General features: G+C 49.6%; 1 protein-coding gene and 1 long non-coding RNA gene across 2 annotated transcripts in view; one reads left to right on the top strand and one right to left on the bottom strand.

Annotated features, from left to right (window-relative positions):
- Window positions 1-612: 612 nt before the first annotated feature.
- Window positions 613-4,772, bottom strand: LOC109383377 (uncharacterized). Its single transcript, XR_002124160.1, has 3 exons — window positions 4,339-4,772; window positions 3,566-3,650; window positions 613-707 (listed from the first exon to the last, which is right to left on the bottom strand). It is a non-coding gene; the product is annotated as an uncharacterized LOC109383377 (long non-coding RNA).
- An 8,806-nt stretch (window positions 4,773-13,578) lies between these two features.
- Window positions 13,579-27,980, top strand: part of RIMS3 (regulating synaptic membrane exocytosis 3) — a 38,827-nt gene continuing 24,425 nt past the window's right edge. The window contains exon 1 of the mRNA XM_019643859.1: window positions 13,579-13,899. The gene's annotated coding sequence lies outside the window, so the exon portion shown is untranslated. The remainder of the gene's footprint in view (window positions 13,900-27,980) is intronic.

Raw genomic sequence — 27,980 nt, 5'->3', positions numbered from 1 at the left:
AACTAACACCATTCAACAGAACTTTCTTCAGTGATGGAAATGTTGTTGGGGTGTTTTTTTTTAACTTTATTAGGGAACAGTCTGTTTTTTCCAGGACCATGAGCTCCAAGTCAAGTTGTTGTCCTTCAGTCTTAGTTGTGGAGGGCACAGCTCAGCTCCAAGTCCAGTCGCCGCTTTCAATCTAGTTGCAGGGGCGCAGCCCACCATCCCACGCGGGAGTGGAACCAGCAACCTTGTTGTTAAGAGCACGCGCTCTAACCAACTGAGCCACCCAGCCACCCCGGAAATGTTTTATATCTGTGTTGTTCAATATAGTAGCCACCAGCCAGCCACATGTGGTTATTTAGCAGTGCAACTGAGAAACCAAATTGAGCATGGTTAGTGCGACTGGGAAACCGGATTTTTTAATTCTCGTAATCCTGGTGGCCACATGGGGAGCTGAAAATTCAAAGTCATGTCCTGAAGATAGGGCTCCACGGTCAAGCCAGAAAAACAGAATCAGAAACACTGTCAGTTGTGGGGTCTGAGCCAAAGATGGGGTTGCCTAGACCAAGGAAGCCACAAGAACATCTCATATACATACCCTCATTACACAGCACTTAGTGTGTAACTAGATTGTAAGTCCTTCAAGGTTCAGGGCCTTGTTCATCTTGGTATCTCCAGCATCTAGTAAGTTCCTGGCACCATGGTAGGTATTTAATTAACATCTGTAGAATGAATAAATGCAAGTAAGCCAATTCACTCCCTGGTGCATGGTATTCACTCTATAAATGCTAATTAAGTTATCAGAAGGTGAAAACTCTGCAGTGAGAAGGTGCCCGAGACTCCTTGGCTTGGAAACCATTTGTAAGATCCTTAGCATGCTGCCTGGAACAAAGGAATTGCTCAACAAGTGGTTACTATGATAATTATCATTAGTGGGGGAGTAAGGTTTTGTACAAGGATGGGGGAAGGCCTTGATAATAATAAGAGCTAACGTGTTGATCTCATTCAACCCTTAAGCCAACTCAGTGAGAGTTTTTATTAGACTAACTTTACAGATGAGAAAACTTAAAGAAGAGATGTGATTTATCCAAAGTTAGCTCAGAAATGGCAGAGACGTTGTTGAACTTGAACTTATCTGACTCCAAAGTCCAGGCTCCAGCAACAAAGATTTGGGATCCAGGGAGCAGGATTCTCAAAAGGGGAGTTTAAGAAAAGTAGTTCTAGGGTCACAGAAATTCACTTCTGATTTCTACCCATTCACACAAATCTCCATGCCTTCTTTTCCTTTCCATACCCACCACTTGCCTTCTTGCCAAAGTCCTCACTCTTTCTACTGAGTTCACCTCTAGGTCCCCTTCTGCTTCTTGTCCTATATCTAATCTGGTTGACTTAAGGAAGTGGGCTCAAAGGGAGATTTTTGTTTATTGGTTTGTTTTTGGTTTTAAGGAGAGAGACCCTAGAGCAAATTTGTCAACTAAATATTTCAGTTGACAAGCAGAACTTGACAATGCAAAAAAGAGAGACTACCTGCAAATATAAGTTCTTGGGGTCCTCAGCACAGGTTGGGGAGAGGTTGGCCTTCAATAGGAGCTGAGATACTGTGACTTTTCTTTAGAACAAAGGAAGACAGAGAATATGCTTTGTACAGACGCAGGACAATTAGTAAAGGTTAGGATGCTTAAAATCAAGAGTTGAGTTTTGCAGCAATTGATGATGGCATTATATATAGGGCAGTGTTTTTCAAATCACAAGTCATAACCCATTAGTAGATCCTGAAATCATTCAGAAGTTTGCAACCAGCTTTATTGAAAAAAATGGAATAAAATTGAATTGAAAAATTGAATTAATTGCACATAGCAAGGGTAACTACTGTGAAAACTATTGTGAAACTTTTGTTTCAGTTATATATACAGTTACATGTATACTGGTCACACTGTAAAATATAGTTCTTACTGAAGGTACAGTAAAAAATATTTAAAAGTCACTGGTACAGGATTCTGAGAACTTTTTTTCTCTTTCAGAGTTTTCCATGATGCTTATAAATTGGTATTGTTTTGTGATAGATAATAGGCACCCTAAGGGGCATGAGCCTGATTAACTATGAGAGCGTCCTAAGCAGCGACTACAGTATGTGGGTTTCATATGTGCCCCCAAATTAATCTCCTAGTCTTCAATGCTACTCTTTTTTCCTGGTTTCTGCTCCCTTTATTGTCCCAAGATGACTGCCATCAGTGCCAGGGGCTGCATACTTCCTCATTCATAGTTAGCAAGAAAGAAAGTCTGTGTGCCAGTCTTGTTAGCAAAAATCTTGAGATTTACTCTGATTAAACTGGCTGAATTCATATGACCTCCCTGATCCAATCATTTTGGCTGGTGGGGTTGACTGGTTCAGCCCTGCCCTACCCTGACTGAATCAGCTTCTTAGAAGTTGAATTCCTGGGAAGGAACTCAGGGGCTATTGGGGAAGGGGAAATGGAGAAACGAGGTAATTGACTGATGTCCAATACATATATGGCCTTAAGGTGACAAAAGTAGTTGAAAGTTTCAATAGCATTTATGATGGTCATTTGCCTGTTTGCTCTGAGCTCCACTCTAGCCTTTCCATGCTCTGCTTTGAACTGAAGAAGGCTGGGCCCTGAGAAGTACATTTCCCAGAATCCCCTTGCCAGCTGGCTTCCTGTCAGATTCAGTCAATGGGACGTACAGGTGGGAAATTATATGGCTGGAGATGGGGTGGCTGGAGGAGAGGCGTAACCATTGTTCTCTCTGCATCCACCTGAGACACTGGCAACAGCTGGTGGTTATGGGCTCAGAGACTTTCAGCATTTCCAGCAGTGGTGGGCTACTGCCACAGGCTTCAGCAGTGTCAGTGGTGCTGGAGGGGCAGCAGTGGGTAGCTGCAGGCTCCAGAGACCTCTGGCAATTCTGCCAGTAGCATTATTTCAAAAACAATGCTCCAGTAGTGTCAGCAGCGAGTGCACTTCTAGGTCTAGTGACATGCTTCCATTTGATGGGAGAAGCTTCCTACAGCTACTATTCTCTAGTTTGTCCGTCTTACCCTTTTGCTCCTTCAAGCCAACACGTTTCTAACCAGTTCTCTGAAATGAATGCCCTCTGTTTGAAATTGCAAGCACATTTCCTGTTTTCTTGTCTTCACCCTGACTGACACAATGTTGTCCTGGCTATTGCACAGGCTGACTGCCATGACTAATTTCCCAGTTGTGCTGTTTGCAGATGTTGGACTGAGTGATGCCACAGGAGAAGCACACTAAGCTCTCCACTGGGGCAATGGGAAAGGAGCAAGGAGGCACCCAGGAGAAAGCACAGATAAAGCCTCTTACTCCTTTTGCTGCCTCACTTACCCCTATTAGAACCTAGTGATAGAGAACTTACTACTTGCCTCCCAAGATAACTTGACTCCGTGTTGTGACTGGCAGGGATGGACTCCAGAATGACTGGGTGGGGGTGCAGCAGTAAGTACAGTTGGCAAGGGGGCCCAAAACAGAGAGGCCAGGAAAGGGTATCCTCGCTGCAGAGTAGAGTTTAGGAAGGGAGGAGGGGCAGCAGCTATTAATATTACCTCTGCTTCCTCTTTTTCAGAAGTGCTGATGGAAGGGAAGACCAATGGTTTCCAGCCTTTCCCGTCTTCTCTTCTACCAAGCGCTCTGTAATCAAAACAAAAAAACTGACTCTTCCGATGGCTTTTATCCTTGCCAATACCCGAGGAACTCTTCCTAAATCCTTACACCTAACCTGACTTACTTCTGTGGGCTCCTGGTGCTACCCAAACCCTTAGGGGGCAGCCAGTTCTCCGTAGGGACTGAAGGGGTACGATTGTGAGTGACTCCTGGAGGCCTCAAAGGGGCAGCAGTGCCAAGAATACTGCTTCTGTCAGGGGCCCCCCTGCCATGGCTGGTAGTGTTTTGCAAGGTGGTCTTAGGCAAGTCCTGCTTAAGTGTGATTCATAATTAGAAATCGTCTGGACCCAACTCAGCCATTAACTTGCTCTGTGATCTTGGGCAAGTCATTTAATCAAGCTCAGTCTCAATATTGCCATCTGTTTTGTTTTGTTTTTTAAAGCAGAGAGAAGGTTCTCTAAATTCTTTTAAAATAATTTTAAGAGGGTAGATGGGATAGAAGAAATGATAGATATTTTTCTTTATTCCTCCTCTTGCCCATTCTTCCCGGGTTTCTATGAGTATCAAATAAGATAATAAGCATTAAAATGCTCTGAAAAGTACAAAGCATTGTACAAAAGCGAGGAAGTATTATTATCAACATAGTTGTTAGCTTAGAAGGATGAAGGTAGGGCATAGGTCGAGAGCCAAACAGCTGGAAGGCAGGAGACCTTACCACCAAAGAAGGAAACTTTCTTTGTTCAAATTCCTCCTAGAGTCAGTTGCACTTTCTTTGGAGTAGAACTGGCACTGGAATCCTCTGAAATGCTGAAGTGGGTCCAGAAAGGTGTTAAGGAGGTAGGTAGGGCATTCAGCAGCCAAAAAACACTGGAGAAACACCAGCCCTAGTTCTTCAGTTCCTTTGTGATCCAATAAAGGATGCAATGGAAGGGGAAGACAGATTGTATCCACAGGACTCAGGTTCAAAGCCAGGTGTGTGTTGGATCCTGCCACGGGCTCTTTAACCAGCTACCAAGCTATTTTGGGAGCCAGTATGTCATGGCATTCTGTAACTAATACAGAATTCAGTTGCCAACAACCTAAAAACCACTCTCTCTACCTGATGTTCAAAGAGAACATTGATCTGGAGAAGACCTTAGAGATGGCCTAGTCCAGCTGAGGCCCCGAAGGAGACAGAGACTTGCCAAGATAACAAGTAGAGTCAGGCTCCTCAGGCTGTAAGGAACAGAAACTACTTAACCTAGCTCAAATACAAAGGAGTTTCCAGTAAGGACTGGAAGTGAAATGCCAGCAGGAATGAGGCAGGCCTAGGACTCCCTGTTCTCTTCATTCTCCCTCCCCTCACACCCTCCCCATCTCTGTACAGGGCTGCTCCCTCTCTCCTCTCGCTACAAACAGGCTTCCTTTTACTCCTGGCCTCTGCTCCCTCTTATCTCAGCTTGCACATGGCTTTGCTGGCTCAGGCTCACTGGTCTCTGACCTCCCTGCTTTAATTCCCTCCATCATCTCATAACAGCTTTCTGTTCCTTGGTTCAGGAGAGCCTCCAATTGTCCTGTCTCAGGTTGTTGTGCTAGGCCATTAAAGGTTGCCAGCTAATATATGAAATGGTAACCCTTGGCTCTGGTGCTGACTCTATCTGCTCAAGACTCGAGGCAGCAGGGCCTGAGTGGTCTCAAGCACGGCCCCCAACAGGGTTTGTGGTCTGGGCAGCTTTTCTTCAAAGTGGATATGAGTTGGGCAGGCACTGTGCCATCACTGGAGTCCAAGGCTCCAGATTTTCTGCCCAGAACTTTCCCCGTGGCATTTGTCATTTCTTTCCTTCATTCATGCAGCAGACATGTCTTAATGCCCATTATATGTAATTCATGAAGATCTTCTTCTTCCTCTTCTCCTCTTCCTCCTCCTCCCTGCCCTGAGAAACTTCTGGTATGGTGAAGATAAAGGCAGGAAAATAATTAGAATATATGAGTGCTTTAGAAGTATAAACAAAGTAATAATAGCTACCACTTACTGAGCACCCTGTGCCAATCACTGATGATCGCTTTACATATGTTTTTCTCATTTAATCTTTACAGCTCCCCTGTGAAGTCGGCGCCACGTTGTACACATATGGAAACTGGCTCAGAGAGTGGTGCACAGATAATAAACGGCACAGCAGGACTCTGATGCCAAAGCCTGCTCCGTTAACCACTGTGCCTTGCAGCCTTTATTATGGTGCTCCAGCATGGAGGACCATCTTGGCCTAAGGAGGAGGCAGGGATAACTGGGGAGAGCAGTAGGCTTCCAGGAGGAGGTGGTGTCTGAGCTGAGCAGTGAGAGCTTCCATCAGGCAAATGCGAGGAGTCACTGAACAGCACGATGTGAGCTGGGAGGAGCACCTGAAAGTCTGGAGCCGGGGAGTGAGCAGGGAACCTAGCCGGGAGCACACCACATGCCCCTGAGAGTGAGTGCCTCCCTAGATCTGTGCCCTAGGTGTCTCATTCGACCCACCCTTGTCCAAGCCCTGGAAGGTCGTGTGGAGTTGAGGCCATGAGGGGCAATGAGGACAAGGATCTAGAAGAAGACAAATTCAACAGACCTGAAGAAGTTCAACTACTATTGTCCTGAAATGGACTCGAGGTGCATACCTAGAGTCCCGAGTGAAAACCTCAAGGGAGATGAGGATCTTTAAAATAACCAAATGAACAACAATCACACTAACAAGCCTCCCAGGTTGGGATTTTCCACACAGCTTTTTTCCGCCTGACTTTCAGTCTTGTCTTGGATGTTACTTCCTCTAGGAAGCATTCCTTGGTCTCCCAAGCTTGCCTTAAGGCACTTGGTTTTGATATATGTGGTTTAGGGTTTTTTTGTTTTTTTTTCTGTGATGGGAACAATACCCATGGGGCTTGGCAATAGATTCCTTCTCACTCACAGCACCTCAAGTATCAGTGCACAGATCACATCCACATCAGTAGGCCCTGAACTGTGTCAGATCCGGAAGTCTGTCCCCCCAGCGCTACATATTCAGAGGGCGCTACAGCCATCCTAGATCTAGCTGATGGTCTTCAGAGCACATTGCTGTAAATTCTTTGTGGAGGACCTCAGATCCTGCACAAGGACACATGCCCACAGGAGCTACCTTAACAAGTATGAAGTGCCACTGCCACTTTAATAAAAGCTTTCTGTGGTGGTATGGAGCCAGCCTGTCCCTGTACTTTGAAAATATTTTCAGGTTGTAATGATGTAAAGCATAGATGATGTTTATTTCTTCTATCAGTTCAATGCCAGAGAGAGAGCCCTTTGTGCCAAGTTGTGTCAATGGAATCAAAACAAATTTCCAAAATCAAATTATTGGGTCCTCAGTTCTACACCCTCTCCATGTAAAACACAATCTGGCTCAAATATAAAGGAGTGTCTGGTTTTTTTAATGAATACCATGAAGTTCCTGAATCTGACCACTGCTCCAACATGCAATAGCCAAAATCACATTGCCATGACAACCCCCTATGTTCCTTTATCTTTCCGTCTTGATTTCTTATTCCTACTGGTCCTCAGGCCCCTTCCACTCCCTCCTGACAGTCACTGTTATGGTGATCGAGGCCGTACCCAGCCAGTTTCTCCTCGATATTTCCAATCAGTCCAACCCACATCCCTGTTCATGGAACTGCATGGACCTCTTCAATGTTCTATTTCTGACCCTGTCAGAAGGAAGCAGGGGGAAGGCTTGTGGGACAGCACTTATAAAGTCTATAATACTGCAGTTATGTCCTCAGCCTTCACAGTCACTCAGCACTGGCTCACTTCCAGTTCTGCAAGCTCCATTCATGGCAAGTGCCCTATACAGGTGTACCATTTAAAATATTTTATACTATCACTTCTCGGCCTTTTGGCTAAGATCAAATGTAAAATATTTTATACTGTATTTTTACTGTACTTTTTCTATGTTTAGATACATAAATACTCACCATTGTGTTACAAGTGCCTACAGTATTCAGTGCAGTAACATGCTGTACAGATTCGTAGCCTGGGAGCAACAGGCCATTCCATACAGCCTCGGTATGTAGTAGGCTGTACAATCTAGGTTTGTGTAAGTGCACTCTATGATGTTCCCATGATGACAAAATCACCTAATGATGCATTATTTAGAACATATCCCCATTGTTAAATGGCATGTGACTGTATTTTCATAATTGCCCTTTCCCTTGTCTGTCTCCTCACCAGGTTGTGAATACCCTGACTGCAGGGGCTGGGCCTCGTTCACCCTTCCATCCCCAGTAGAGCACATGGCTCATAGTAGCTGCTCAGTAAAAGACAGTCAGATGAAGGAATAATAGCCTCTGCCAAGTTTTTCAGGCCACGTCGATTTTTTTCTCTCTGTGTCTGGGGTCCTACCAACCTTAACACTTCAAATCCTACTCATGTTGGACCCAGCAGAAAACTTCCTCCTACCATTTCACACGTGGGATGATAGAGGTTCAATTTTCATGTATTTGCCAACAATCTCAATTTAATGTCTCCAGTTATAATTTCTCCTCTTAACTCCAGCTCCGGTCAGCTGCTTCTGCAGCCCCTCATCCAGGATGCCCCACAGTTCCTGTGTGTGAACACGTCCGGAACTGGACTCAGTATCTCCCCCGGGACTGGTCCTCCTCCAGGCTTCCCTCACCTGGTGAAGAACATCACTCTCCACCCTGCTGCTGGGGCCAAAATGTTGGGAAACCCCCTTGCCACCTTCTACCGCTAATCAGACACCAAAGCCAGTAGTTTCTACCATCTAAACCACAAAATCTCTTGAAGTCCTCTCTGTCTCCTTAGTTTAAATGCCCCCCAGCTCTCAATAGACCCCTGCAAAGTCTCCACATTAGTTCTTCTAAATCTGCTCTTTCTTTGTTCCGATCCATGCTCCTCACTGCAACCAGAGTGACCTTTTAAAAATGCCACCTTCTCATTTCACCTTTGCTGATAGACCTTCAATGGCTCTCTACTTTTTAAAAAATTAATAATGATAATTATTGTTGTTATCATAGCTAACACTTATGGAAATTTTATTATGTCCCAGGACCGGTTCTAAGGACTTTATACATACTAACTCATTTAATCCTCACAACTCTAATTATCCCCATTGTATAGATGAGGAAACTGAGATTCAGAAAAACATCTTCAGGGCTTTTGCATAAGCTCTTACCCATCCTTGACTCTTTGACCTGGTTGACTGCTGTTCAAACTTCAGCTGGGATACCTAGGGGGTCGCTCTAGAACCTCCCTTACTAGGTCAGACCTCCTATGGCATGTATCCCAATTTGTAATTACATATTGTTTTGGTGTGTGTGGGGGGGTCATTTAATTGGTGTCTGCCACCCCAACAGGTTTTTGGTTTTTTTAAAGATTTTTATTGGGGAATTGGGGGATGGGAACAGCGCTGAGGAATTGGGGGAAGGGGAACAGACAAGTTGCTGTCGTTTTGTTCTTCAGTCTAGTTGTGGAGGATGTTGCTTCACTGGCCCAAGTTGGCACCATCATTGTGCTCTTCCTGGGTGAGGCAGATCAGTCGCCGGCTTCTGGACGTCCGCTCATAGCGGCTGCTGGCTGCTGGCTACACACGGTAGCCCATGGCAACGCATTGCCACAGGGGCTGCAGCCTACGCTGTCGCCAGCGACTCACGGCAGCCCAGCTCCAGGTTGAGCTGTTGTTCAGCATCTTAGCTGTGGAGGGCAGTGTCATTGGCCCTCATATGTGGGATCCGAACCGGGGCCCTCTGGCTTCCCAAGCCAGCTCTTAACCAACGCGCCACTCAGCCGGCCCCCCAACAGGTTTTAAATTCTATATTTTGCTTATCATGTGTCCTCCGTGCTTGACATGTAACAAATGCTTGCTCAATATTTGTTGAATGGATCAATGAAAAAAGGGTTTTTAATAGAAGAGGAGTTGTGGTCAGATTTGCTTTAGAAGGATTGCTCTTGCGTGAAAGTTTGGGGGTGGTAAGCCCAAGTCACTACCAGCAACTGGATTCAGGAGTGAGAGGAAGGCAGCCTGGATGAGGGAGGTGGCCATGAGGACAGAGAGCAGTAAATGAACCTGAGGAATATGTAGAAGGTAGATTGGGCAGGCCCTGATAATTAACTGGACGGAGATGAGGATGAAAGGGGAGTCCAGAGGGACTCCCAGGTTTCTGGCTTAGGCAAATGGTACCTTGAACCCAGGTGGGGAGCATCTGTGAGGAGAGAGGCAGGTTGGGCAGGTCGACCAGGTGGCCGCTAGACCAAGTCAACTGAAACATGGAGAAGTTCTCAGAATCTTTGTGCCCAAAGACCTCTGTGCCCAAAACTCTCACTTGGTCCTGGTGTACGTTTCCAGCCTCACCTCCAACTTACCCCAGCCCGAGGGCATGTAGACCACCACTCCTCCCCTAAGACCCGCTCTTCCTCTTCCGAGGCCTGTGAGTGCTGTCCTACTCCTTCAGCCCTTCCTCAAACTCCACAAAACTCAGCTCCAAGGACATCTCTGGGATCCCTCCCCACTGCCCTCATCCCTTCCTGGGGTTAACATGTCTTCTGCCGTTTCCAGAATTCACTATATCAGAAATATTTCTCTCTGCATGTCTCCCCTACTGGTTTTTTCTCTAAATTCTGAATCCCCAGGACCTGGGACAAGATCTGGACCAAGATTAACCTCAAAACACTTTGTTTTGGGCCGGCCAAGTGGCGCAGTGGTTAAGAGCTGGCTTGGGACGCCAGCTCTGAGCAGCAGGACCCCGGCTAAGATCCCACATGAGGTCCAGTGACACTGCGCCCTCTACAGCTAAGATGCTGAACAACAGCTCAACCTGGAGCTGGGCTGCCCTGAGTCGCCGGCGACAGCGGAGGCTGCAGCCCCTGCTGCAGTGGGTTGCCATGGGCTACCGTGTGTAGCCAGCAGCCAGCGTGAGCAGCCGCAGTGAGCGGCCATCCAGAAACCGGCGACTGATCTGCCTCACCAGGGAAGAGCGCAATGATGGTGCCAACTTGGGCCAGTGAAGCAACGTCCTCCACAACTAGACTAAAGAACAAAACCAGAGCAACTTGTCTGTTCCCCTTACCCCAATTTCCCAGCGCTGTTCCAATTCCCCAATAAAAATCTTTAAAAAAACACACCAAAAAAACCAAACCAAACAAACAAAAAACACTTTGTTTTACTGACTCCCCCCAAAGACTTGGCTTTCTTACATAAAGAGTGGGGCCAGGAGTCAGACACTGAATTCTGACGCTACCACTTAGAGTCTGGAAAGTTGCTTGTCTCTCAAATCCTGTTTCCTTGTCTATCTAATGGAGATGATACTATCTACGGTGGACCCACCTAGAAGAGTTAGTTTGAAGATCAAATTAAATACTCTGTTAACTGCTTATCACAATGCCTGGGTCATTGTTAGCTCCCTTAGAATTTTTGATGTTATTTATCCTAAAAAAAAAATCCCACCTTAACGTCGGGAAGATGCATGAGCTGGAAACCGAGGATTGCAGTTCCCAGGATGGCCACACGAGAGAAGTGGCGAGCAGCCTCGGGGCGGACTATGGCTCCGCGGTGCTAAGGCACCTGCTGTGGACCCAGATGGCCTGGAGGGGATTTCCGGGGCTTCCCGGCCCCTGAACAGGTGGGCGCTAGCCAGGGCGCCGTGGGAGGAGCCTCGGCGAGACGCTCGGCCTCAACTCTCACAGCCACCTCGGTCCCTCCTGTTCGTCCCCTTCTCAGCTGCAGGGAGGGGCTGGCATACCAGAGGGTGCAAGAGTAGAGGACAACTGGGATTTAATCCCTCCCGCTTGTCATTTGTCTTTCAAACTTGAGTCTGACCACATCCTCTCAGTAGCAGTTTTTATAGTCAAATTTACTGGTGTTTTCCCTTTTGCTTGTAGGTTTCATCATGCTTAGAATTAGATTACTAAAACATTGCGTATGTTTTCTTCTGGTACATTATGGTGTTATTATTTAAATATGCACTTCACCTGGAATTTATTTCTGTGTAGGAAACGGACACAGCTTTCTTTTATTTCCCCAATGACTTGCCAGTTAGTCCACCCATTTGTTGAAAGGCCTACATTTCCACCTATTTACCTGAAGTGCTATCTTTATCATACACCAAACTCCCCTGGGTAGTTTTCCATTTCTATACTCCACTTTGTTCTACTGATTCCTCTATGTCTACTTCAATACCATTCTGCTTTAAATACACTGACTTTATGTTTTAATATCAGGTAAGATGAATCCTTGTCCATTACTTTTTTTTTCTAGATTTTGAATTTCTGCATGTTTATTCTTCTATATGCACTTAAAAATCAACCCCTACCCCTAACCCCCCACACCCCCACCCAACCCTTCTGGAAGCCAAGGTGGAGCTTTGAAGTCCCTGAAATTATATAGAAAGTGTACATGTGCACATTTCTCCAGAGGGAAAGTCTACATTTTCATCAGATGTGCAAAGGGACCATGAGTCCAAAGGGAGCCCCTAGTTTACATATCTCTGTGATGGGATGCTTTGATTCTTGATTCCTCCCTTCTCTCCCATATCATCACAAGCTCTGTTCACTGCATCCTTCACCTCCACCATTGTCCCAGCTACTTCCCAGGCCTCCCAATCTAACCCCTTTTGTTGCTCCAGAGCAGTTGTTCTACAACACAGGCCTTAGTTCTAGGCCTGATGTAGATTAGATGATAACAAAAATTTAGTTCATACATGAATAAAATTGTGTGTCCCAGCTCCACTGCTGAGCAGCCATAGAACCCAGATTTGGGCTCTCCACATTGTCGCTTCTCAGTTTACCCTTCTCATAGAGAAGGGATGAGATAGGGTGAGCAGTATGTAGAAGATACAGCTAGCTATCCCAAGAGTGTCGTTTAATCCCAATCATTTTCTTTTCCCCCACACCTTTCAACTCCCCATTCACATTTTAATCCATGCCCTCATCAGAGAACGCTATTTGTTTTGCCTGCCTCCAGCAAACAATTGGGAAGGCAAAGACTAATAATATTGTCCCCTCTGTAAATGAGTGGAATTAAGAACACTGGAGTCCCGGAGTGGAATTGACCACCTAAGTGAGGTTAAACACAACAAGATGGTAGGCATGACCCAAGTAGACACTTGATACAACATCCCTCTCAAATCCCAGGCTGCCAAGGAATCCAGGATTCAGGGGGCTCACTTGGAAGTACATTTAGGCTGATGCTAAGTTCCTAGAGCGGGGTTTCTCAACATTGGCACTATTGATATTTGGGGTCTGATAATTCTTAGGTGTGGAGCTGCTCTGGGAATTGGAGGATGTTTAGCAGCATCCCTCGTCTCTTTGCACTGGATGCAAGTAGCAACCCCCAGTTATGAAAACCAAAGATGTCTCCAGACATCATCGAATGTCTCCGGGGGGGTGAGGGTGGGGGGCAAATTTACCTCAAGTTGAAAACCACTGTTCTAGCAGAAGGGAGGGCAGGGGAGAGAAGTTAACTTGGGTCTCAGGACAGGACACTCTCTACAACCTTATTATCTAAAAGGGGCATCATAAAGTCTTTTTCTTCATAGCAGGCACTTGGACAAGTCTTTTCTCCTTTCTGGGCTTCAGTTTTTCCATCTGTAAATTGGATTTGGAGTTTTTAAGTTGTTTCCCCCTTCCCTCCCTATCTGACGTTCCTAGTTCTGGTTCAGGGTGGGACAGGGTACTGTGGTGCCAGTGAGGTGCCCCAAAGGAAAGGAAGGATGAGTATAGGGGATGTGCCTGAGAGGGGCCAGATATGAAGCAGTAGTGTCCTAAGGATGTGGAGAAGCTTTAGGCCATCTTCTAGACCCCGCCCCCTTCGAGCCTTATTAGCGTAGGTCGCTACCAACCAGGCAAACCCAGACTCTCCCTATTCCCCTAGGCCCCGCCCACCATCAAAGGCCCTGCCCAGTAGACCACGCCCCTTACACTGGCTCCTCCCACCAGACATTGGCCCCGCCCCATCAAACCCCGCCTCCCTCTTCGCCTCCCGCCAGCCGGGGCTTGGGCTTTGCACCCGGCGGCGACTGAGAACCGTGGAGGTTGCACAGCCGGTAGCGCAGACGGGCGGAGCGGAGCTGCCCAGCCTGGTGGCGGGCGATGCCCCCGTGAGCCTCTCTCGCCGCCCCTCCCCGCCCCGCGCCCCTATCCCCTCGGAGTCCGCCGTCCGCCTGGGACCGGGCCGCGCCTACCGCCGGGTCCGCGGGGCGGGGTCCCGGGGCAACACCTGCCCCGCCTTGCAGAGCCGCCTCGGCCAACGGAGACCCCTTCCTGTCTGGACCCCAGGCCCACCTACGGGTAAGTCGGTAGGCCTTGTTTGCCTGGGAGTGGACGTGGGGAGGGGCTGCAGAGGTCTTGGGGGATCAACGGAGGAGGGAAGGAGGGCTCCGGCCGGGAGGCGCCACGTAGGGAACTGTGCGTGCAGGGAGGGTCTGGGGGCGGGGGCCCGGGGGATGAGCACAGTGTGTGTGATGACTGGGGTGGGGGCTAAGGTATAAGAGGGGAACATGGGTTTGTTTGGGGAAGCCTGTAAAATGAGGTAGGGGACCCCAGAGTTTTTTGCTGATGCTCAAAGCATCTGGGCCCCGGTCTTCAACAGCATTGACTCGCATGGCATTTTTGGAAAGTGCTTAAAATCCCTCCTGGAAAGGGAGCTGGAAGGCAGCCTGCTTTCCTCCCTCCTGCCCGTGCCCTGGTTGAGAAGCGGCCACTCTATCCTCCCAATGAGACACCATTGTGGTGCCTAGAGGACCCCTGCTCCATGAAGGAAAAGGGGTGGTGTTCACTCCGGCCCTAGGATGGGAAGAGGGGGCTTCTGGGAAGCTGGGAAAGGCAGCTGGTCAATCCACTGTGGAGAGTCCAGGGTTCAGGGAGGTTTGGCAAGACCCTTGGTTAGCAACTTGGGCACCCTCTCATTTAGGGGAGCGTATCTTCACTGGCTGGGCTTCAGGCTGCCTGGACCCATGCCTGCACCACCTTCTCTGGACAGCTCGTCCTTGAGGAGTGGGTTTCTTCCCAGTATCCTAAGCTTGGAAACCCAGGGAGGGCCCATAACTCCTGTGGTCCTAGATGGGCTGAGCAATGCCATACCCAAGGCCAGAGAACAGGGGTGCTGGCTGGCACTACCACCTGGGGGCAGTTTGGATGTGGCCCTACGGAACTGGGGCGCCTGGATGAACGTCAGTGTCCAACCCCAGCTCCAGGGGTGTTGTCTGGGTGTGGAGAGGAAGGCTGCTGCCTCTTTGGTCCTGTCCTCTGCCCTTGATGGCTTCTTAAGTTTAGGGTCCTTGGGTTTGGGGCCTGAAGTTGTGCGGAGAGGGCCCCTCTGGGCTAGTCCTGGTCACCAAGGGGTTAACTAGCTAGCCCCACAGTTGCTGCTAGCCACCAATTAGTCTGTAATCAGGCAGCTGCCAACTGGGGGCATGTGGGCAACCTAATGGGGCATTCTCTTGGGGGGGGGTTTGGGGAAGGGGCTTGTGAAAACTGTGCTTACACCAAGCACCATGCCCTTCACAGCCTGTTTAGGACGCACAGACCCTTTCCCCCCCCTCTGTGCCAGGCTGTCTGTCTTAGGGATCTCTAGCCCTAGGGTTTGACACCTACCTGATTCTGTGCAGGATATGAAGCCCAGAGTTGGGCAAACTTGGCTTCAAACCCAGGCTGTGCCACTTTCTGGCTGTTGCTATTCAAGAAGTCACTTCCCCTCTCTGAAGCCTCCTTCCGTAAAACAGAACCACCTTTTTGGTCTGCTGGGGGGAGTAAATAAAATGGTGGATTTGAGCTACTGAGCACAGTGCGTGGCACTCAGGGAAGCTCAATAAGATAACTGCTGAACTCACAAGCAACTCCTGTGCCAAGGACTTGACAGGACAGGCAGGCAGGAGTCAGGTGCTGAGGACCCAGCAGGGACCAAGGTCCCTCCCTCTGGGCATGTGGTCTCGTGGGCCAGGCAGTGTCTCTGTCTTATTATCTTTCCCTCCCTTCTTGCTCACAGACACTTCTGGTCTCTGGACATTAATTGGATTTTCCTCTGTAGAACCCAGGGCTGAGCTATTCCTTTCTGAGCTCCCCCAGTCTCTAACTAGGTGCTAAGCTCTGTGGGGTCTGTCAGGGGTCTGGGTGATGTCTGCAGCTGCAACAGCAGCTGGCCCTTTAAGGAGGGAAGAAAACAATTATCCTGCCTGGGCATTGCATCAGCTGGAGCCAGGAGGGTCCCTGGGGAGGGAGGGGGCAGGCTGGTGGTTGATTTCATTAGTGCCATGTGAGAACTCTCACCCAAGTCTGCCCTACTCCCCAGCCGCAGCCTTCTCCCCTAGGCAGCAGCAGAGCCCCAGCTACATTGCCTCCCCCGACCCCTGAAGCACCACCTTGGAGGACGCTGTCTGTGCACTCCCAGCCCATGTCATGGGCCCTGGCAGAGGGGGAGATATAGGGAAGTGTCTGTCACACTGGCCTTTGGCCGACTTGGGGTGCAAGGTATGCCTCCTATACCGGCACTTTGCTGACAATGGGGGTATCTCCCCCATTAGTGTTTGGCTCAACTGGCAGGTATTTCTCCCATGCTGGCATTTTGTCGACCCAGAGGAGGAGTGACTTCTACAGTGGCCTCTACACTGGTGTTTTGCTGACCCCAGGGAGGAGCTGTGCTGTCTGGGGTGTTTGTGAACTGAGAGCACGGGTGAGAAACAATTGCTCTCTGGTTGGAGGTGAGCTGGCTGGGAACAGTGAGTCACAGGGGCAGAAAGGACACCAGGTACTTGGGCAGCAAACAGACATGGGTTCAAGTGCCGTATACTCCACTTCCAGGCTCTGTTACCAATTCAGGCAGGTGGCCTCAGACTCCTCTGGAAAACAGGAAGAGTTTATACCCATGCTGCCCCACTGCCATTGGGAAGGTGCTTGGGGGATTAAATGTACTGGCTGGATGTACAGCACCCAGCCCAGGGCTGGCAGGTGGAGCGCGCGTACTGTATGGTGATGACTCTCTTCCCTCTGTAAGTTTGGGCTCCTCATACATTGTGTTCAAAATGCTTGGACAAGAAAAGGAGGGTTGGGGAGGAATAGAGAAAAGGGGGGAAGAGTGCAGGGCCCCCCTGCCTCTGCTGAGGGGGATGCATTCAGACACTCGATGTGCTCACACACACAAGCTCTGGGAGCCAGGCAGCCCCTGCCTCTGGCAGCCTCCATTCTAGCCAGGAGACAGCCCAGAGCAGGTGACGTATGTTGAAAGGAGGGAGTCAGGAAGCCTAGGGTGACAAGGAGTTGAGGAGGCAAAGAAGAAGGGATGAGGAGAGGGAACAGTTTGTGCTAAAATAAAGCTTTGATGATGGTGAGAACAGGCCTGGGGTGGCGGGGGGAGGACAGCAGTAGTGGAGAGAGGGTAGAGAGTGGGCAGGCGTCAGCATAGCCAGGCCAGCACTCCCTGGTCTAGCAGGATCCTAAAGATTTGGGGATTATCCTGAGGCCAAGGACAGCCCCTAAGGGGTTTTAAGCTGAGGAGGCAGGGTCTGTGGGCTGGGGTCTGTGGCCCTCGGGCAGAACCTTCTCAGGAGTGACTTTTTTCCCTGTCCTACCCACTCCCCTGTGCAGAGGCCTGATACCCTGGGAGCTGGTTGTTTATGTGGCTCATCCCAGGAGGAAGGGGGCCAGTCCCAGTCCCAGTCCCTCCAGTTCCCTCTCTCTGGGCCTTGTTGACGAAGTTCATCCCTTGGGGTCAGGTTGTCCCTGCAGAGCCAGAGGACATGCGGCAGGCCTTTGGCATCAACTGGCCAATGTTCACATCCCAGGTCTGCAATTCATGAGGTAGGTGACTTCTGGCAAAGCACACCCCATCTCTGAATCTCAATGTCCTCGACTATAAAATGGGTTGATGTTTTATCTTTCTATTAGAAAGATAACATGAAATTCCAAATGGAAGTGACAAAACCCTATCTCAATGTCAGTTAGCTTTTTTACTCTATTGCAAGGGGGCTGACACCTACTCTGGCCAGGCCCTGGGCTGGCTGGGGGTGGGGGCAGGGCTGGCTTCATGAGTCTGTGTTTGCACAGGGCCCTGTGCTTAGAAGGACCTCATGCTGCGTTTAATGCTCTGCCATCACCATCTTGAAATTCTTAATAGTTTTGAACAAGGGGTCCCACATGTTCATTTAGCACTGGGCCCTGCATATTATATAGCCCCACAAATTGGGTGGGGGTAGAAGAGGCAGTGAGGGACACAGACCTGCAAATAGTTCCCAAGTGGAGGAGGTATAAAGTGGAGGATGTGACTAACTGTCCCAAGGTGGGTGGGATGTTAATAATAGTAACATTTATTTAGTGCTTACTGTGTGCTCGGTTCTCTGCTAAGCACTTTGCATACTTGTCTTCAAACAGCCCTATGAGGTAGGTACTATTATTATTTCCTTTGTGTAGATGAGGAAAGTGAGGTTTAGTTTCTTCACCAAAGGCACACAGACATCAAGTGGCAGAGCTGGGATTCAAACCTAGGTTGTCAGACTGGAGAACACATGCCTGGACCAGAGAAGTCTTCAACTACAGGAGGTGTGGGGGAAGGCAGGAGGGCCCTGAGCTGGGTCAGAAGGATAACTTGGAGTTTGCCAAGGAGGAGGGTGTTGTGGGGAAGGGAGGGCTGTCTCAGCTGGGAAGTGCCTGTGCCAAGGTGTCATGCTTGGCCGGAAAGGTGGAACCAAAGCCAGGTGCCTCCCAGGGCTACGGGAAGTACCCTTTGGATTTCATGGCTCTGATTTTCCAAGCTCAGAGCTCCTGGTCACTCTGTCCCCAGGCCCTGCTGCCACCATGGTTCCTCAGAGCTGCCCCCGCCCCTTTTTCTTACTCTATTGCATACTCCTCTGCCACTATCAGGTAAGCCTCTTTTCCTCTCTTGACTTTAGTTATCTCTTCTGGGCTTAAGACCTGCAGGTATAACTGCCTCTGGGCTGCATTTAGATGTCTCACGGTCAGCCTCACGTCCAAACCCGGGTCCCCAGCTCCGCTTGCCAGCACCTGCTCTGCCTCCAATATCCCCAGCTCATCTCTGCCAACACCATCCACCCACTTGTTCAAGCTGGAAAGCTGGAAGTTATCCTTGGACACCTCCCTCTCCCTCACCCGCTCATCCCACAGCCAATCCTCAGCAAGTCCTGGTAGTTCTCCTGGAACTGCCTTGCATCTGTCATCTCTCTCCCTGCCCACTGCCCCATTCCAGACCACCATTAGCTCTCACCTGGACGCTGCGACAGCCTCCGAAACTGGTCTCCTTACATTTCTGCTCTTGCCCCACTTCATTTCATTTTTCGCCCTGTAGCCAGAATGGTCTTCTAAACATAAATGTTTGTATCATTTCCCTGCTTAAGACCCTTCCAAGACTTCTTGGAATAAAAGCCAGACTCTGATGTCGTCTGCGAGGCCCTGTGTGATCGGGTCCTTGTCTACCTTCCTGTATCATCTTACACCATTCTCCCTCTCCCTCAGCTGCAGGACTTTCACACATGTTCCCTCATCCTGCAATGCACTCCTTCTCCTGGTGCCCTGTTAACTCCCACTTTTCCTGCAGATAGATTCCAGCTCGAACCTCATTTCCGCAGCAGAGCCTAAAAACCGGAAGCTAAACACTGCCCCCCTCCATAGGGCCTTGTCCTTCTTCACGGCACTCATCACACTGGAATTGCTTTCTCCTCATCTCTCTTTCTCGCTAGACTGTGAACTCTGTGGGGCCACAAATCCTGTTTAGCTCTGGCACGTAGTAGGTGTGCAGTGAGTTGTTCAGTGAATGAAGGACTAGATAGATCATTGCTGCAGCTTCCTCTCTGGCCTCCCTGCCTCCCTCCTGGCCTGCCTTCTCTAGTCCTTTCTCATTACAGCCTCAGAGCCGTCGTCCTAAAACACAGAACTGACCCTGTCACCCTCTGCTACTTAAAATACTTCAGTAGCTCCCCATTGCTGGCAGGAAAGGCCTCAGCTTCTTAGCATGGTATTCAAAGCCCTTTGTGATCTGCACCCCGAATGCCTCTCCAGCCTCGTCTCCTCTGCTTCCCCACCACACTTTGAACTCCTGGCCGTTCCTCTAACACATCAGCTGTTTCGTGCCGCTGTGCCTCTACACTTGCTGTTCCCTCTGCCTGCAATGCCTCCCCACCCCTGCTTTGTCTCCCTGGAGAAAGTCCTTTGTTCTTCAAAACCAGCTCAACTGCCACCTTTGCTGTGAAGCCTTGGAGAAGCCCCCTTGGCCCTCTCCGGGCAGAGCGAGCTCACCTCCCTTAGCCACATCTGTATGGAGTCTACATCACTTCCTCCTTGTCTCCCGTTAAACGGAGCTCCTCCAGTGCAGGCACAGTGATTATGTTTCTTGAGGATTGTTCATCTTTGTATCCAGCTCCCAGCTTCTCCACTGTCTTAATTAGCTCTTTGCTTGTATACAGAAACCCACTCAAGCCAGCCTCAGTAATACAGCAGGGTTTATTATGAGGACACAAGGGATTCCTAGGAACTGAGGGACAGAAAAATTGTTAGCTTCTGGGAAGCGGGACCTGTAGGCCAGGAGAAATGGAAGCAGCTGTTCTCCGCCCCTTGCTGGCCGCCATCACCTTTCTGTCTCCACAGACTAGGTTTTCTCTGCTTTTCCTGATGCTGGGCCGCCTATAGTTCCTGTATCGTGCCCCTCAGGTCCAGCCACATTCAGAGCTAGAACCCAGGGCTTGACAGATCCAAGTCCAGACTTCCAGGAGAAGATCTGATTGGCTCTGAGTGGGCCAGGTGCCCACCCTGGTCCAATCAACTACAGCCTGCTGGGAAGGATCACAAAGTCAGATATGTAAACATGGCTCTTGACCTCCTCAAAGAAAGTGGGGGTCTATGTTATCGGGGCAAGTACTTCAAAAGACATCTGCTAGAATCCTTCGAGTATCAGGGTGGACCTGGCCCCCAACCTTCCATCTGGATTGCACCTGGAGAAATGGACTGGGCACTGTGTCTGAAAGGGGAATCTTTTCCTGGGGCAGCATTGCCCAGGGAGGGCTCTGAAGAACCTGTCAGATGTCATTCAGAGGCCTAAGCAGAGAGCTAGGGAGATGAGACCCTGAATTTTCTCACCTCTCTTTGGAATGGTGAGAGAGGGAGGAGAAGCAGAGCATGAGCAGTCGGAACAGTTCTCCCCACTAAACTCCTATTTAGCCTCTATCCTATTTATCAGTTCATTTCCTTTCCTCAGTGAAGAACCATGCCATGCCTACTCTCCCTTCCCCCAATCAGTCGATCTTTACCCGCATTAATTCTATTCTTTGTACTTTCCTAGTCATAAACATTTTTGAGCACTTATTTTGTGCCAGACACTATGCACATGCTTATTTAATTTAATCCTCATGCCCTATGAGATAGATACTATTATTATTCCCATTTTATGGACAACAAAACTGAGGTTCAGAGAGGTGACATTACAAGCCAGGGATACACAGCAGTGTGACTCCAGAGTGAAAGCTCTGAACCTCTCTTAACCTCAGCTACTTATTCACTTGCCTATTTGCCTTTCAGGATTGTGAGGGCCTCACAGGCAGGTAACCGAATACCACCCTCCCTCTACTCCCCACTGCTTAGCATGGGCCAGGTCAGAGCAAGGGCTCCTGACTGTGAGGCAGATGGATGCAGGTAGAGTAGAAAAGGCATCTGGCTGGGAGTTGAGGGTCTTCTACTTATGGACCAATCCTGTGTAGCTGTGTGACTCTGGAAAAGTCCCTTAACCTTCCAGAGCCTCGGTTTTCTCCTTAAAAAAATGGGGATGATAATTCCTGCTATAAGTCTAGTATTAGACGGTAGGTGTGAGGACAGTTTGTAAATACAAAAGAATTGAGAAATTTCTAAGGATTGTTATTACCAGAATGGACCGTGGCAAGAGGGTGCCAGCTGGTCCAAGCTCCTGCAGGAGGCAGGCAAACCTAAGAGCTTCCCAGCGTGGAGAGTGGTACCTTCCCTGAGATCTGAGATGACTTGCGGTGGCTCATGGACCTGCCATTACGTAGCATTGGCTCACATAGTGAGAAAGTTTGTTCCCTTTTAACTCTATCAAATCCAAGTTTGTCCCAGGGAGAAAGCATCAGTGTAGTGCTAATGTGTCTTAAACAACTTTCCAACATTTGCTGCCCTCCTCTTTGTAACAGTAATTTTGACTGAAGGGTCAATATAGCTAAAATTTAATACTGTATTTATTTTACTGTCATATTCTATTTATTAAAAGTTATATTGGCGTTCTGTTTATGGTAGTAACACAAAGTTTCCGCTTAAAGTAAATGCATTTAAGCTAAAAGTGTAAATTTCAAGAAAATAAATAATGAGCACCTCAGAAGTATGTAGATTTGGCAGATATCATTGAGGGGGCACACAGTGTCATGTAGATAATGCAAAATTGGTAGATGGTATGGGGATGGCAGAGAGATGGACCACTGGCCTAGAAAATCTTGGCGGTCCCTTCTGCCTGCCTGGAAAATTTGGGAGTCCCTCCCTGCTGTGCCAGCCTGCTTCCCTCTCCTCGCCTTGTGCCCTGGCTTGGCTTTCTTTCTTTCAGAGAATCCTGCCATGATTGTCCTGCAGAAAGGAGAATTTGTGCCACTGTCCCCTCAGCCGGCTTGAGGTGGGGGTTGGTTCCTGGAGTTGGGGTGTCTGGATGGGGGTCAGATGCACCCTCATCTATGAGGCAGGGCTTGGGCACTCCTGCAGGAGCAGGAGCTGCAGTTCTCCTGGTCTCCATGCACAACACAGCCTCAGGGCCTCCCAGAGGCCTGGATTCCCAGGGAGCACTGGAGCAGTGGGTGATGTGAGACTGTCCCTGGAGCCTCGTGGCCAAGGACTTGGGGCCCAGGGATAGTGAAGCCAGGAGGCTTTTGGGTCTCAAAGGTCCCCTTTCACCTGCTCCCCCCTTTTCCACCTCTTTGTGTTACTGACTGCCTGCCCCGGGGATTGGAAATCAACCCCAGGAGGCCCCAGAGGACACAAGATTTATCCAAAGGGCCCCAGACCTGCCTGCCCCTACCCTAGTCCCATGTCCACAGTGGGAGGAAAGGCTTTGGCTCCAGGAGGGTGGAGAGCCTGGGTAGTGTGGGGCGTGTGCTTGTGTATCCAAGGTGAATGTCTGAAGGTCTCTGTGAAGGTATATTGTGTGTGCATGTGTGTGTGTATGAGTTTAAGTTTGTGTGTATATGTGTGTGTGATGTGTGTCTGTGGTGAATGTAGCTCTGAGTGATATGTCTGGGCGTCTCAGAGCATATTGTATGTATGTGTGTGTGTGTGTGTGATGTGTGTGTCTGTGGTAAAGGCATCTTCGCAACATGTCTGAGGAGAGAGTTTTTGTGCAGCGTGTGTGGCAGGGTGTCTCGTGTCTGTGTGTGATGTGCATGTGGGTCTGTGGTGAATGCATCTTTATATAATGTGTTTGTGAGCCACATGGTGTGTGTGTGTGTGTGTGTGTGTGTGTGTGTGTGTGTGTATCTAGGTGGCTTGTTTGCTGGGTCTGGTGTGTGCCTGTTGTTTTGTGTATGTCGTATTTGTACAGCGCGTGTCTGGCTACGTGGTGTGTCTGAGTGGCTGCGTGAAGACGTGTGGTGCGCACGCGGGCCTTTGTGCTCTGGAAAGGGATGGAGGGAACAGAGGGGATGCCGGGAATGCAGAATGCATTGAGTGGTGTCTATTTGGGCTGGAGCTGTGAGTGTGCTGAGTTCCCTAGGAGGGTCCCCAGGGCTGGTGGCCGGCGCGCGGTGGCGCCTTCCTGCTTGGCGCGGAGCTAGTAACCGGAGCCCCTTCCCCCATGAAATATTGATCCGGCCTAGCGGTGGCCCTGGCAAAAACGCTGGGCAGGCCGGGAGCGAGCTGCGGCCGGCCGCTGTCCTTGGTGCTGTTGCGACTCCCTCGACGGGGGCGTCGGCACTCAGGCTGGGGTGGGGCAGGGAGAAGAGACTTCTCCATCCACCAGCGACCTCAGCGGGACCCCTGCCTCTGAGGATGAGCTAGCCTGTCCCTACCGCCTGTCTGTCAGTTCTGCCACCCCAACTAGAAAGAGGGAACAGGGACCAAATGGGTATTTTGTTGAGATCCAGTATTCCCCAGAGCTAGGGTGACCATACAGCTGGGTTTACCTGGGATAGTCCTAATTTGCACCTGTGGTTTACGTGTGATTGTTAGTAGTGCCTCTGCTCACTCTCAAAATAGTCCCAGTGGGATGAAAAAGTATGTGCTCCCCAGCAATAAAGCTTTGCTCCAAAGACCTCTTCCCCTACCTTCTCTGCCCTGGGGTTTCTGTAGCCAGGTCGGTGTGCACATGCCATGTGTGTGTTTGGGTGGGGGAATTGTCATTCTTGTGCTTGAGTTGAGCTTGAATAAATGCTTGGGAGCCCCAGGACCCTTGAGATTCTGCTGCAGCTCAGACCCTCCCCAGGAGACCTAGCCTCCTTCTGCACCAGTCCAAATTCTACTTTCCATGTAAGCTGTGCTCCTTTTCAGGCCTGGGCTTCTCCTGCCCCCAACCTAGGAGAGAGTCAGGCTGTCCCCCCACCCCCCTGCCTCCCTCCTGTATCCTGGTCTGGGCAGGCCTCTCCTTGGTGTCAGTATCAGGGTGTGGTAGGGCCTCCAGGCTGCCCATCTGTGTATTCATGGCACAGTTCTCTGAGTTCTCTTACTTTTAACTGCTGATTCTCCGCCCTTCAGTGGATTCCATTTTCCTCCTACCCCTAACTATGAGTATTATTACCTCTCGCCCTTTCCTCACTCTGTACTCTTCTCTGGGTATTCTCCTTTCTTTCCATAGCCCACTTTTCCCTCTGGGGAACATACCCAAATCCTGCCCACTCACATTGCTCTTCTGAGCTCCAGTGAATCTGCTTACCTGCCCAACGTCTCAACGTGGGAGTTGCAGTATTATCTCAGACTTATCATATCTAAAATGGGGACTCATCTTCCCCTGAAGCCAACTTTTCCCTCTGGGACCGTAGGCTCTGCCGATGGCACGTCTCAGCTCCCACCCTTCTTGTAAGTCACCTTGGATTCTGGTTTTTTCCTCTCCTCAACCTTGTCCCTCACTGACTCAAGGCAGCCCTCCCAAACCCTCCCCTGACTTCTGGCCTCCCTTTCCTCTACACTTGCGCTACGTGGGGAAGTAGTACAGCCCTTCTTACCTGCCTCCTGACTGCTCTTCTTGCTGTCAGGCTTTCTTCTAATTCTGTAGTCAGTGTCAAATTGATCTCTATAAAACATTACATCTAAGTCATGTCAGATTTCATTCCCTTCAGGATTAAAGCCGAGCCTCTTAGCCCTGCATTCAGAGCCCTTCGTTGGCTGTTCCAAGCCTACCTTTTACAGCCTCCTTTTTTTTTTTTTTTTTTTGTAGCTGAGCCATCCTGCCACCTTTTGGCAGCTCAGCGGCAGCTCAGCTCGGGCTGGGCATCGAACCGCTGTTGCTCAGAGCTCAAACTCTTGAGCGAGCTTTTAACCAACTGAGCCACTTGGCCGGCCCTTCCAGCCTTCTTTTTATAGGAGCCATACCTAACTGCACTGCTGTAATCACCAGCCTCTGAACACAGAGTTTTCTCTCTGGACTGTCCCCCCTACCTTTTGAGGTGCTCTGCAGTGCACTTCCTCGTGATGCCGTCTCTGGTGTCCCCATCCTGCAGTGTTCACTCCTTCTTCTGAACAACCGGAATATGTTATCTTTACCTCTCAATGCCTCAGGGTGGTTCGTGGACCAGCAGCATGGCCTCCACCTGGGACCCATGGAATCAGAATCTGCATTTCCACAAGATCCCTGGGTGATTTTTGTGCAGATTTAAGTTTGAGAAGCACTGGACAGTACATTCATTGAGGCAGGGTCTTGCGTTCTGCCAGGGCTGGTCGTGTTCTCAAGTGCCAAGTCTAGCAGCCCATCAGGTGATAGGTGCCACATCTGACCAGATCTCACGAGCTGTGAGAGGCAGTGGATGGTAGAGATGGCCGAGAAGCATGCATACTCTGCCTGGACCCTTTCCACCTGGAATCTATGTCCCACAGGGCCCCAGAGCTCAAACTTTATAAATCTGACTCCAGAAAGCACTCTAGCAACACAAGGAGGAATCAATTAATCAATAAAAAAGCAGTTATCAAGCATAGAGCAGAACTTTTCCCTCTTCACAAAACACACAGTGGTAGACATGACTTATTTTAATGTATGTTTTGCAAAGAAAAAGATGTGTTTTAATTTTTCTTTATGATAACATTAATACCATTTTTTTTAAAGTTATTAAATTTATTGGAGTGACATTGGTTAGTTAATACCGTTTCTAACGTGGTAACTTTAGAAGACACAGTATTTCACCTGAAGAAAATAAAAATGACTCACAATTCTACTATCCAGCTGTAAAGACTATTAATTTCATGTTATTTTAGATCACCATTCATTCAACGAGTATTTACAGAGCCCTACTATGTGCCAGACTTGTGCCGGCCACTGGGGCCTCAGGGTGAAGGAGATGACATGGTTCCTATTTCTAAGCAGCTCACAGCCAGGGGGTGGTGGGGTGGGAGATAAGGCCTGAACATCAGTTAGGAACATTGTTGCATTCATTTCCTAGGGCAGCTGTAATAAAGTACCACAGACCGGATGGCTTAAACAACATACATTTATCTTCTCACAGTCCTGGATGCTAGAAGTCCAAAATCAAGGGGTTGGCAGGGTTGGCTCCTCCTCAGAGCTCTGAGGGAGACTGTGTTTCATGGCTTTCTCCTGGATTCTGGTGACATCTGGCAATCCTTGGTACCCCTTGGCTTGTTGCTGCATCACTCCATTCCCTGTCTCCATCGTCACATGGCATTCTCTGTACGTGTCTCTGTCTTCCCAAGGCCATCTTATAAGGACACCAGTCATATTGGATTAAGGACCCACTCTACTCCAGTATGACCTCAGCTTAACTAATCACATCTGTAATGACCCTCTTCTGAGGTCATGTTCTGAGATACCATGGTTAGAGCCTCAACGTATCTTTTTTTGTGGGACACAGTTCAACCCATAACAGGCAGAGACAGTACAGAGTCTGGGGGAGCATGACAGGAGACGAACCTTGTCTGGGAAGACTCGCCTAGGAAATGACATTCAAACTGGGACCGAGCAATGAGTAGCCACCAGCCAGGCAAAGGTGGCATGACAGACAAATCCAGGGGCCACAGAACATGAGGGTGGGCTGGGGAAGAGCGTTTCAGGCAGGCAGCTGACAAAACGGCACTTTTGAGGAATGAAAAGAAGGCCAGTTGGACGGGAATACAGAGAGGCAGGAGCGTGGGGCGACCTGGGTCACTTGGCTTGTGGGTCTTGGTGAGGGGATTTTCCTTTGTTCCGAAGGCAAAGGGGGGATACAGGAGACTGTCACACAGGAGTGATTCATTCTGCTTTGTGAGCTGTCTCCTCACAAGGCTGAGCTGTCTGAGGGCTGTGTTGTTCCTCTGTGTCCCCAATTCTGAGGGCAGATGCATGGCCATGGCCTCAGGAGTGCCCTGGCTGAGAGAAGACCCATGGCAGTCCTGTCCAAGGAAGGAAGGCATGGCTATGCCCCCAACAGTTCCTAGTCCGAGGAGGGAGGACAAGCCCCGCCCTCAGGAACCTTGTTCGGCACTGGACACAGGGCTCTTCCAGCTCTGGGTCTGACCTACCCTTGGGTGTCCTGAGTCCTTGGAGTCTGGGGGACCCAGGTTTGGGCCTGGACACCCCACTCCTTGCCCTACTGTGAGGACTGTGTAAGAGAATGTGGTCAGGGCAAGTGCATGACTCATGTGGGTCCCTGAGGCCCGAGGCCCCAATGCTGGGGGTGACAAGGGGTGGTGTCTTGAGGGGCCATCAACAGCACCCTGCTCCCCTCAAGGGATGTCTGGATATTGCCTTCCTAGGCAGGACTTAGCCTGTCTAGTGCTTAACCCACCCCTTACCACACCCTCACAGGCCCTCCCCTTTACTGTGTGTGATGGGAGAGGGCTCCCTTGCCCAAGGCTGCCTGTCCTCCCTTGCCTGGGCTGGGTGGGCCAGACTGGGTGGAGGAGAAGTGGGTCAGCTCGGTAGCCATGGTGACAGCAGCTGCTCCCTGCCAGCCTTCTCATCTCCTCACCAGAAACCTCACCGATGAGCTCCTTTGTCTGGCCTTCCGGGATGGGGGCCAGGAGCGTGAGATTGGGGGCTGGAGCGTGTGTGTGTGTGTGTGTGTGTGTGTGTGTGTGTGTGTGTGTGTGTGTGTGTGTGTGTGTGTGTGTGTTCAAGCTCACACAAGTACCTGCTCAGAGCTGGTGTGTGTGCCTCAACCAAGGGAACCCACAGATCCAGGTAAGACACTTCCCACTTCCCTAGGCTCTTCCTGCCTCTCTGGGCTTGTCAGGGGCAAAGGGAAGGG

The sequence above is a fragment of the Hipposideros armiger genome, unplaced genomic scaffold, assembly GCF_001890085.2.
Source record: "Hipposideros armiger isolate ML-2016 unplaced genomic scaffold, ASM189008v1 scaffold_82, whole genome shotgun sequence".
NCBI lineage: Eukaryota > Metazoa > Chordata > Mammalia > Chiroptera > Hipposideridae > Hipposideros > Hipposideros armiger.
Note: the sequence above shows the minus strand (reverse complement) of the source record. Positions and strands in the feature narration are given on the sequence as shown.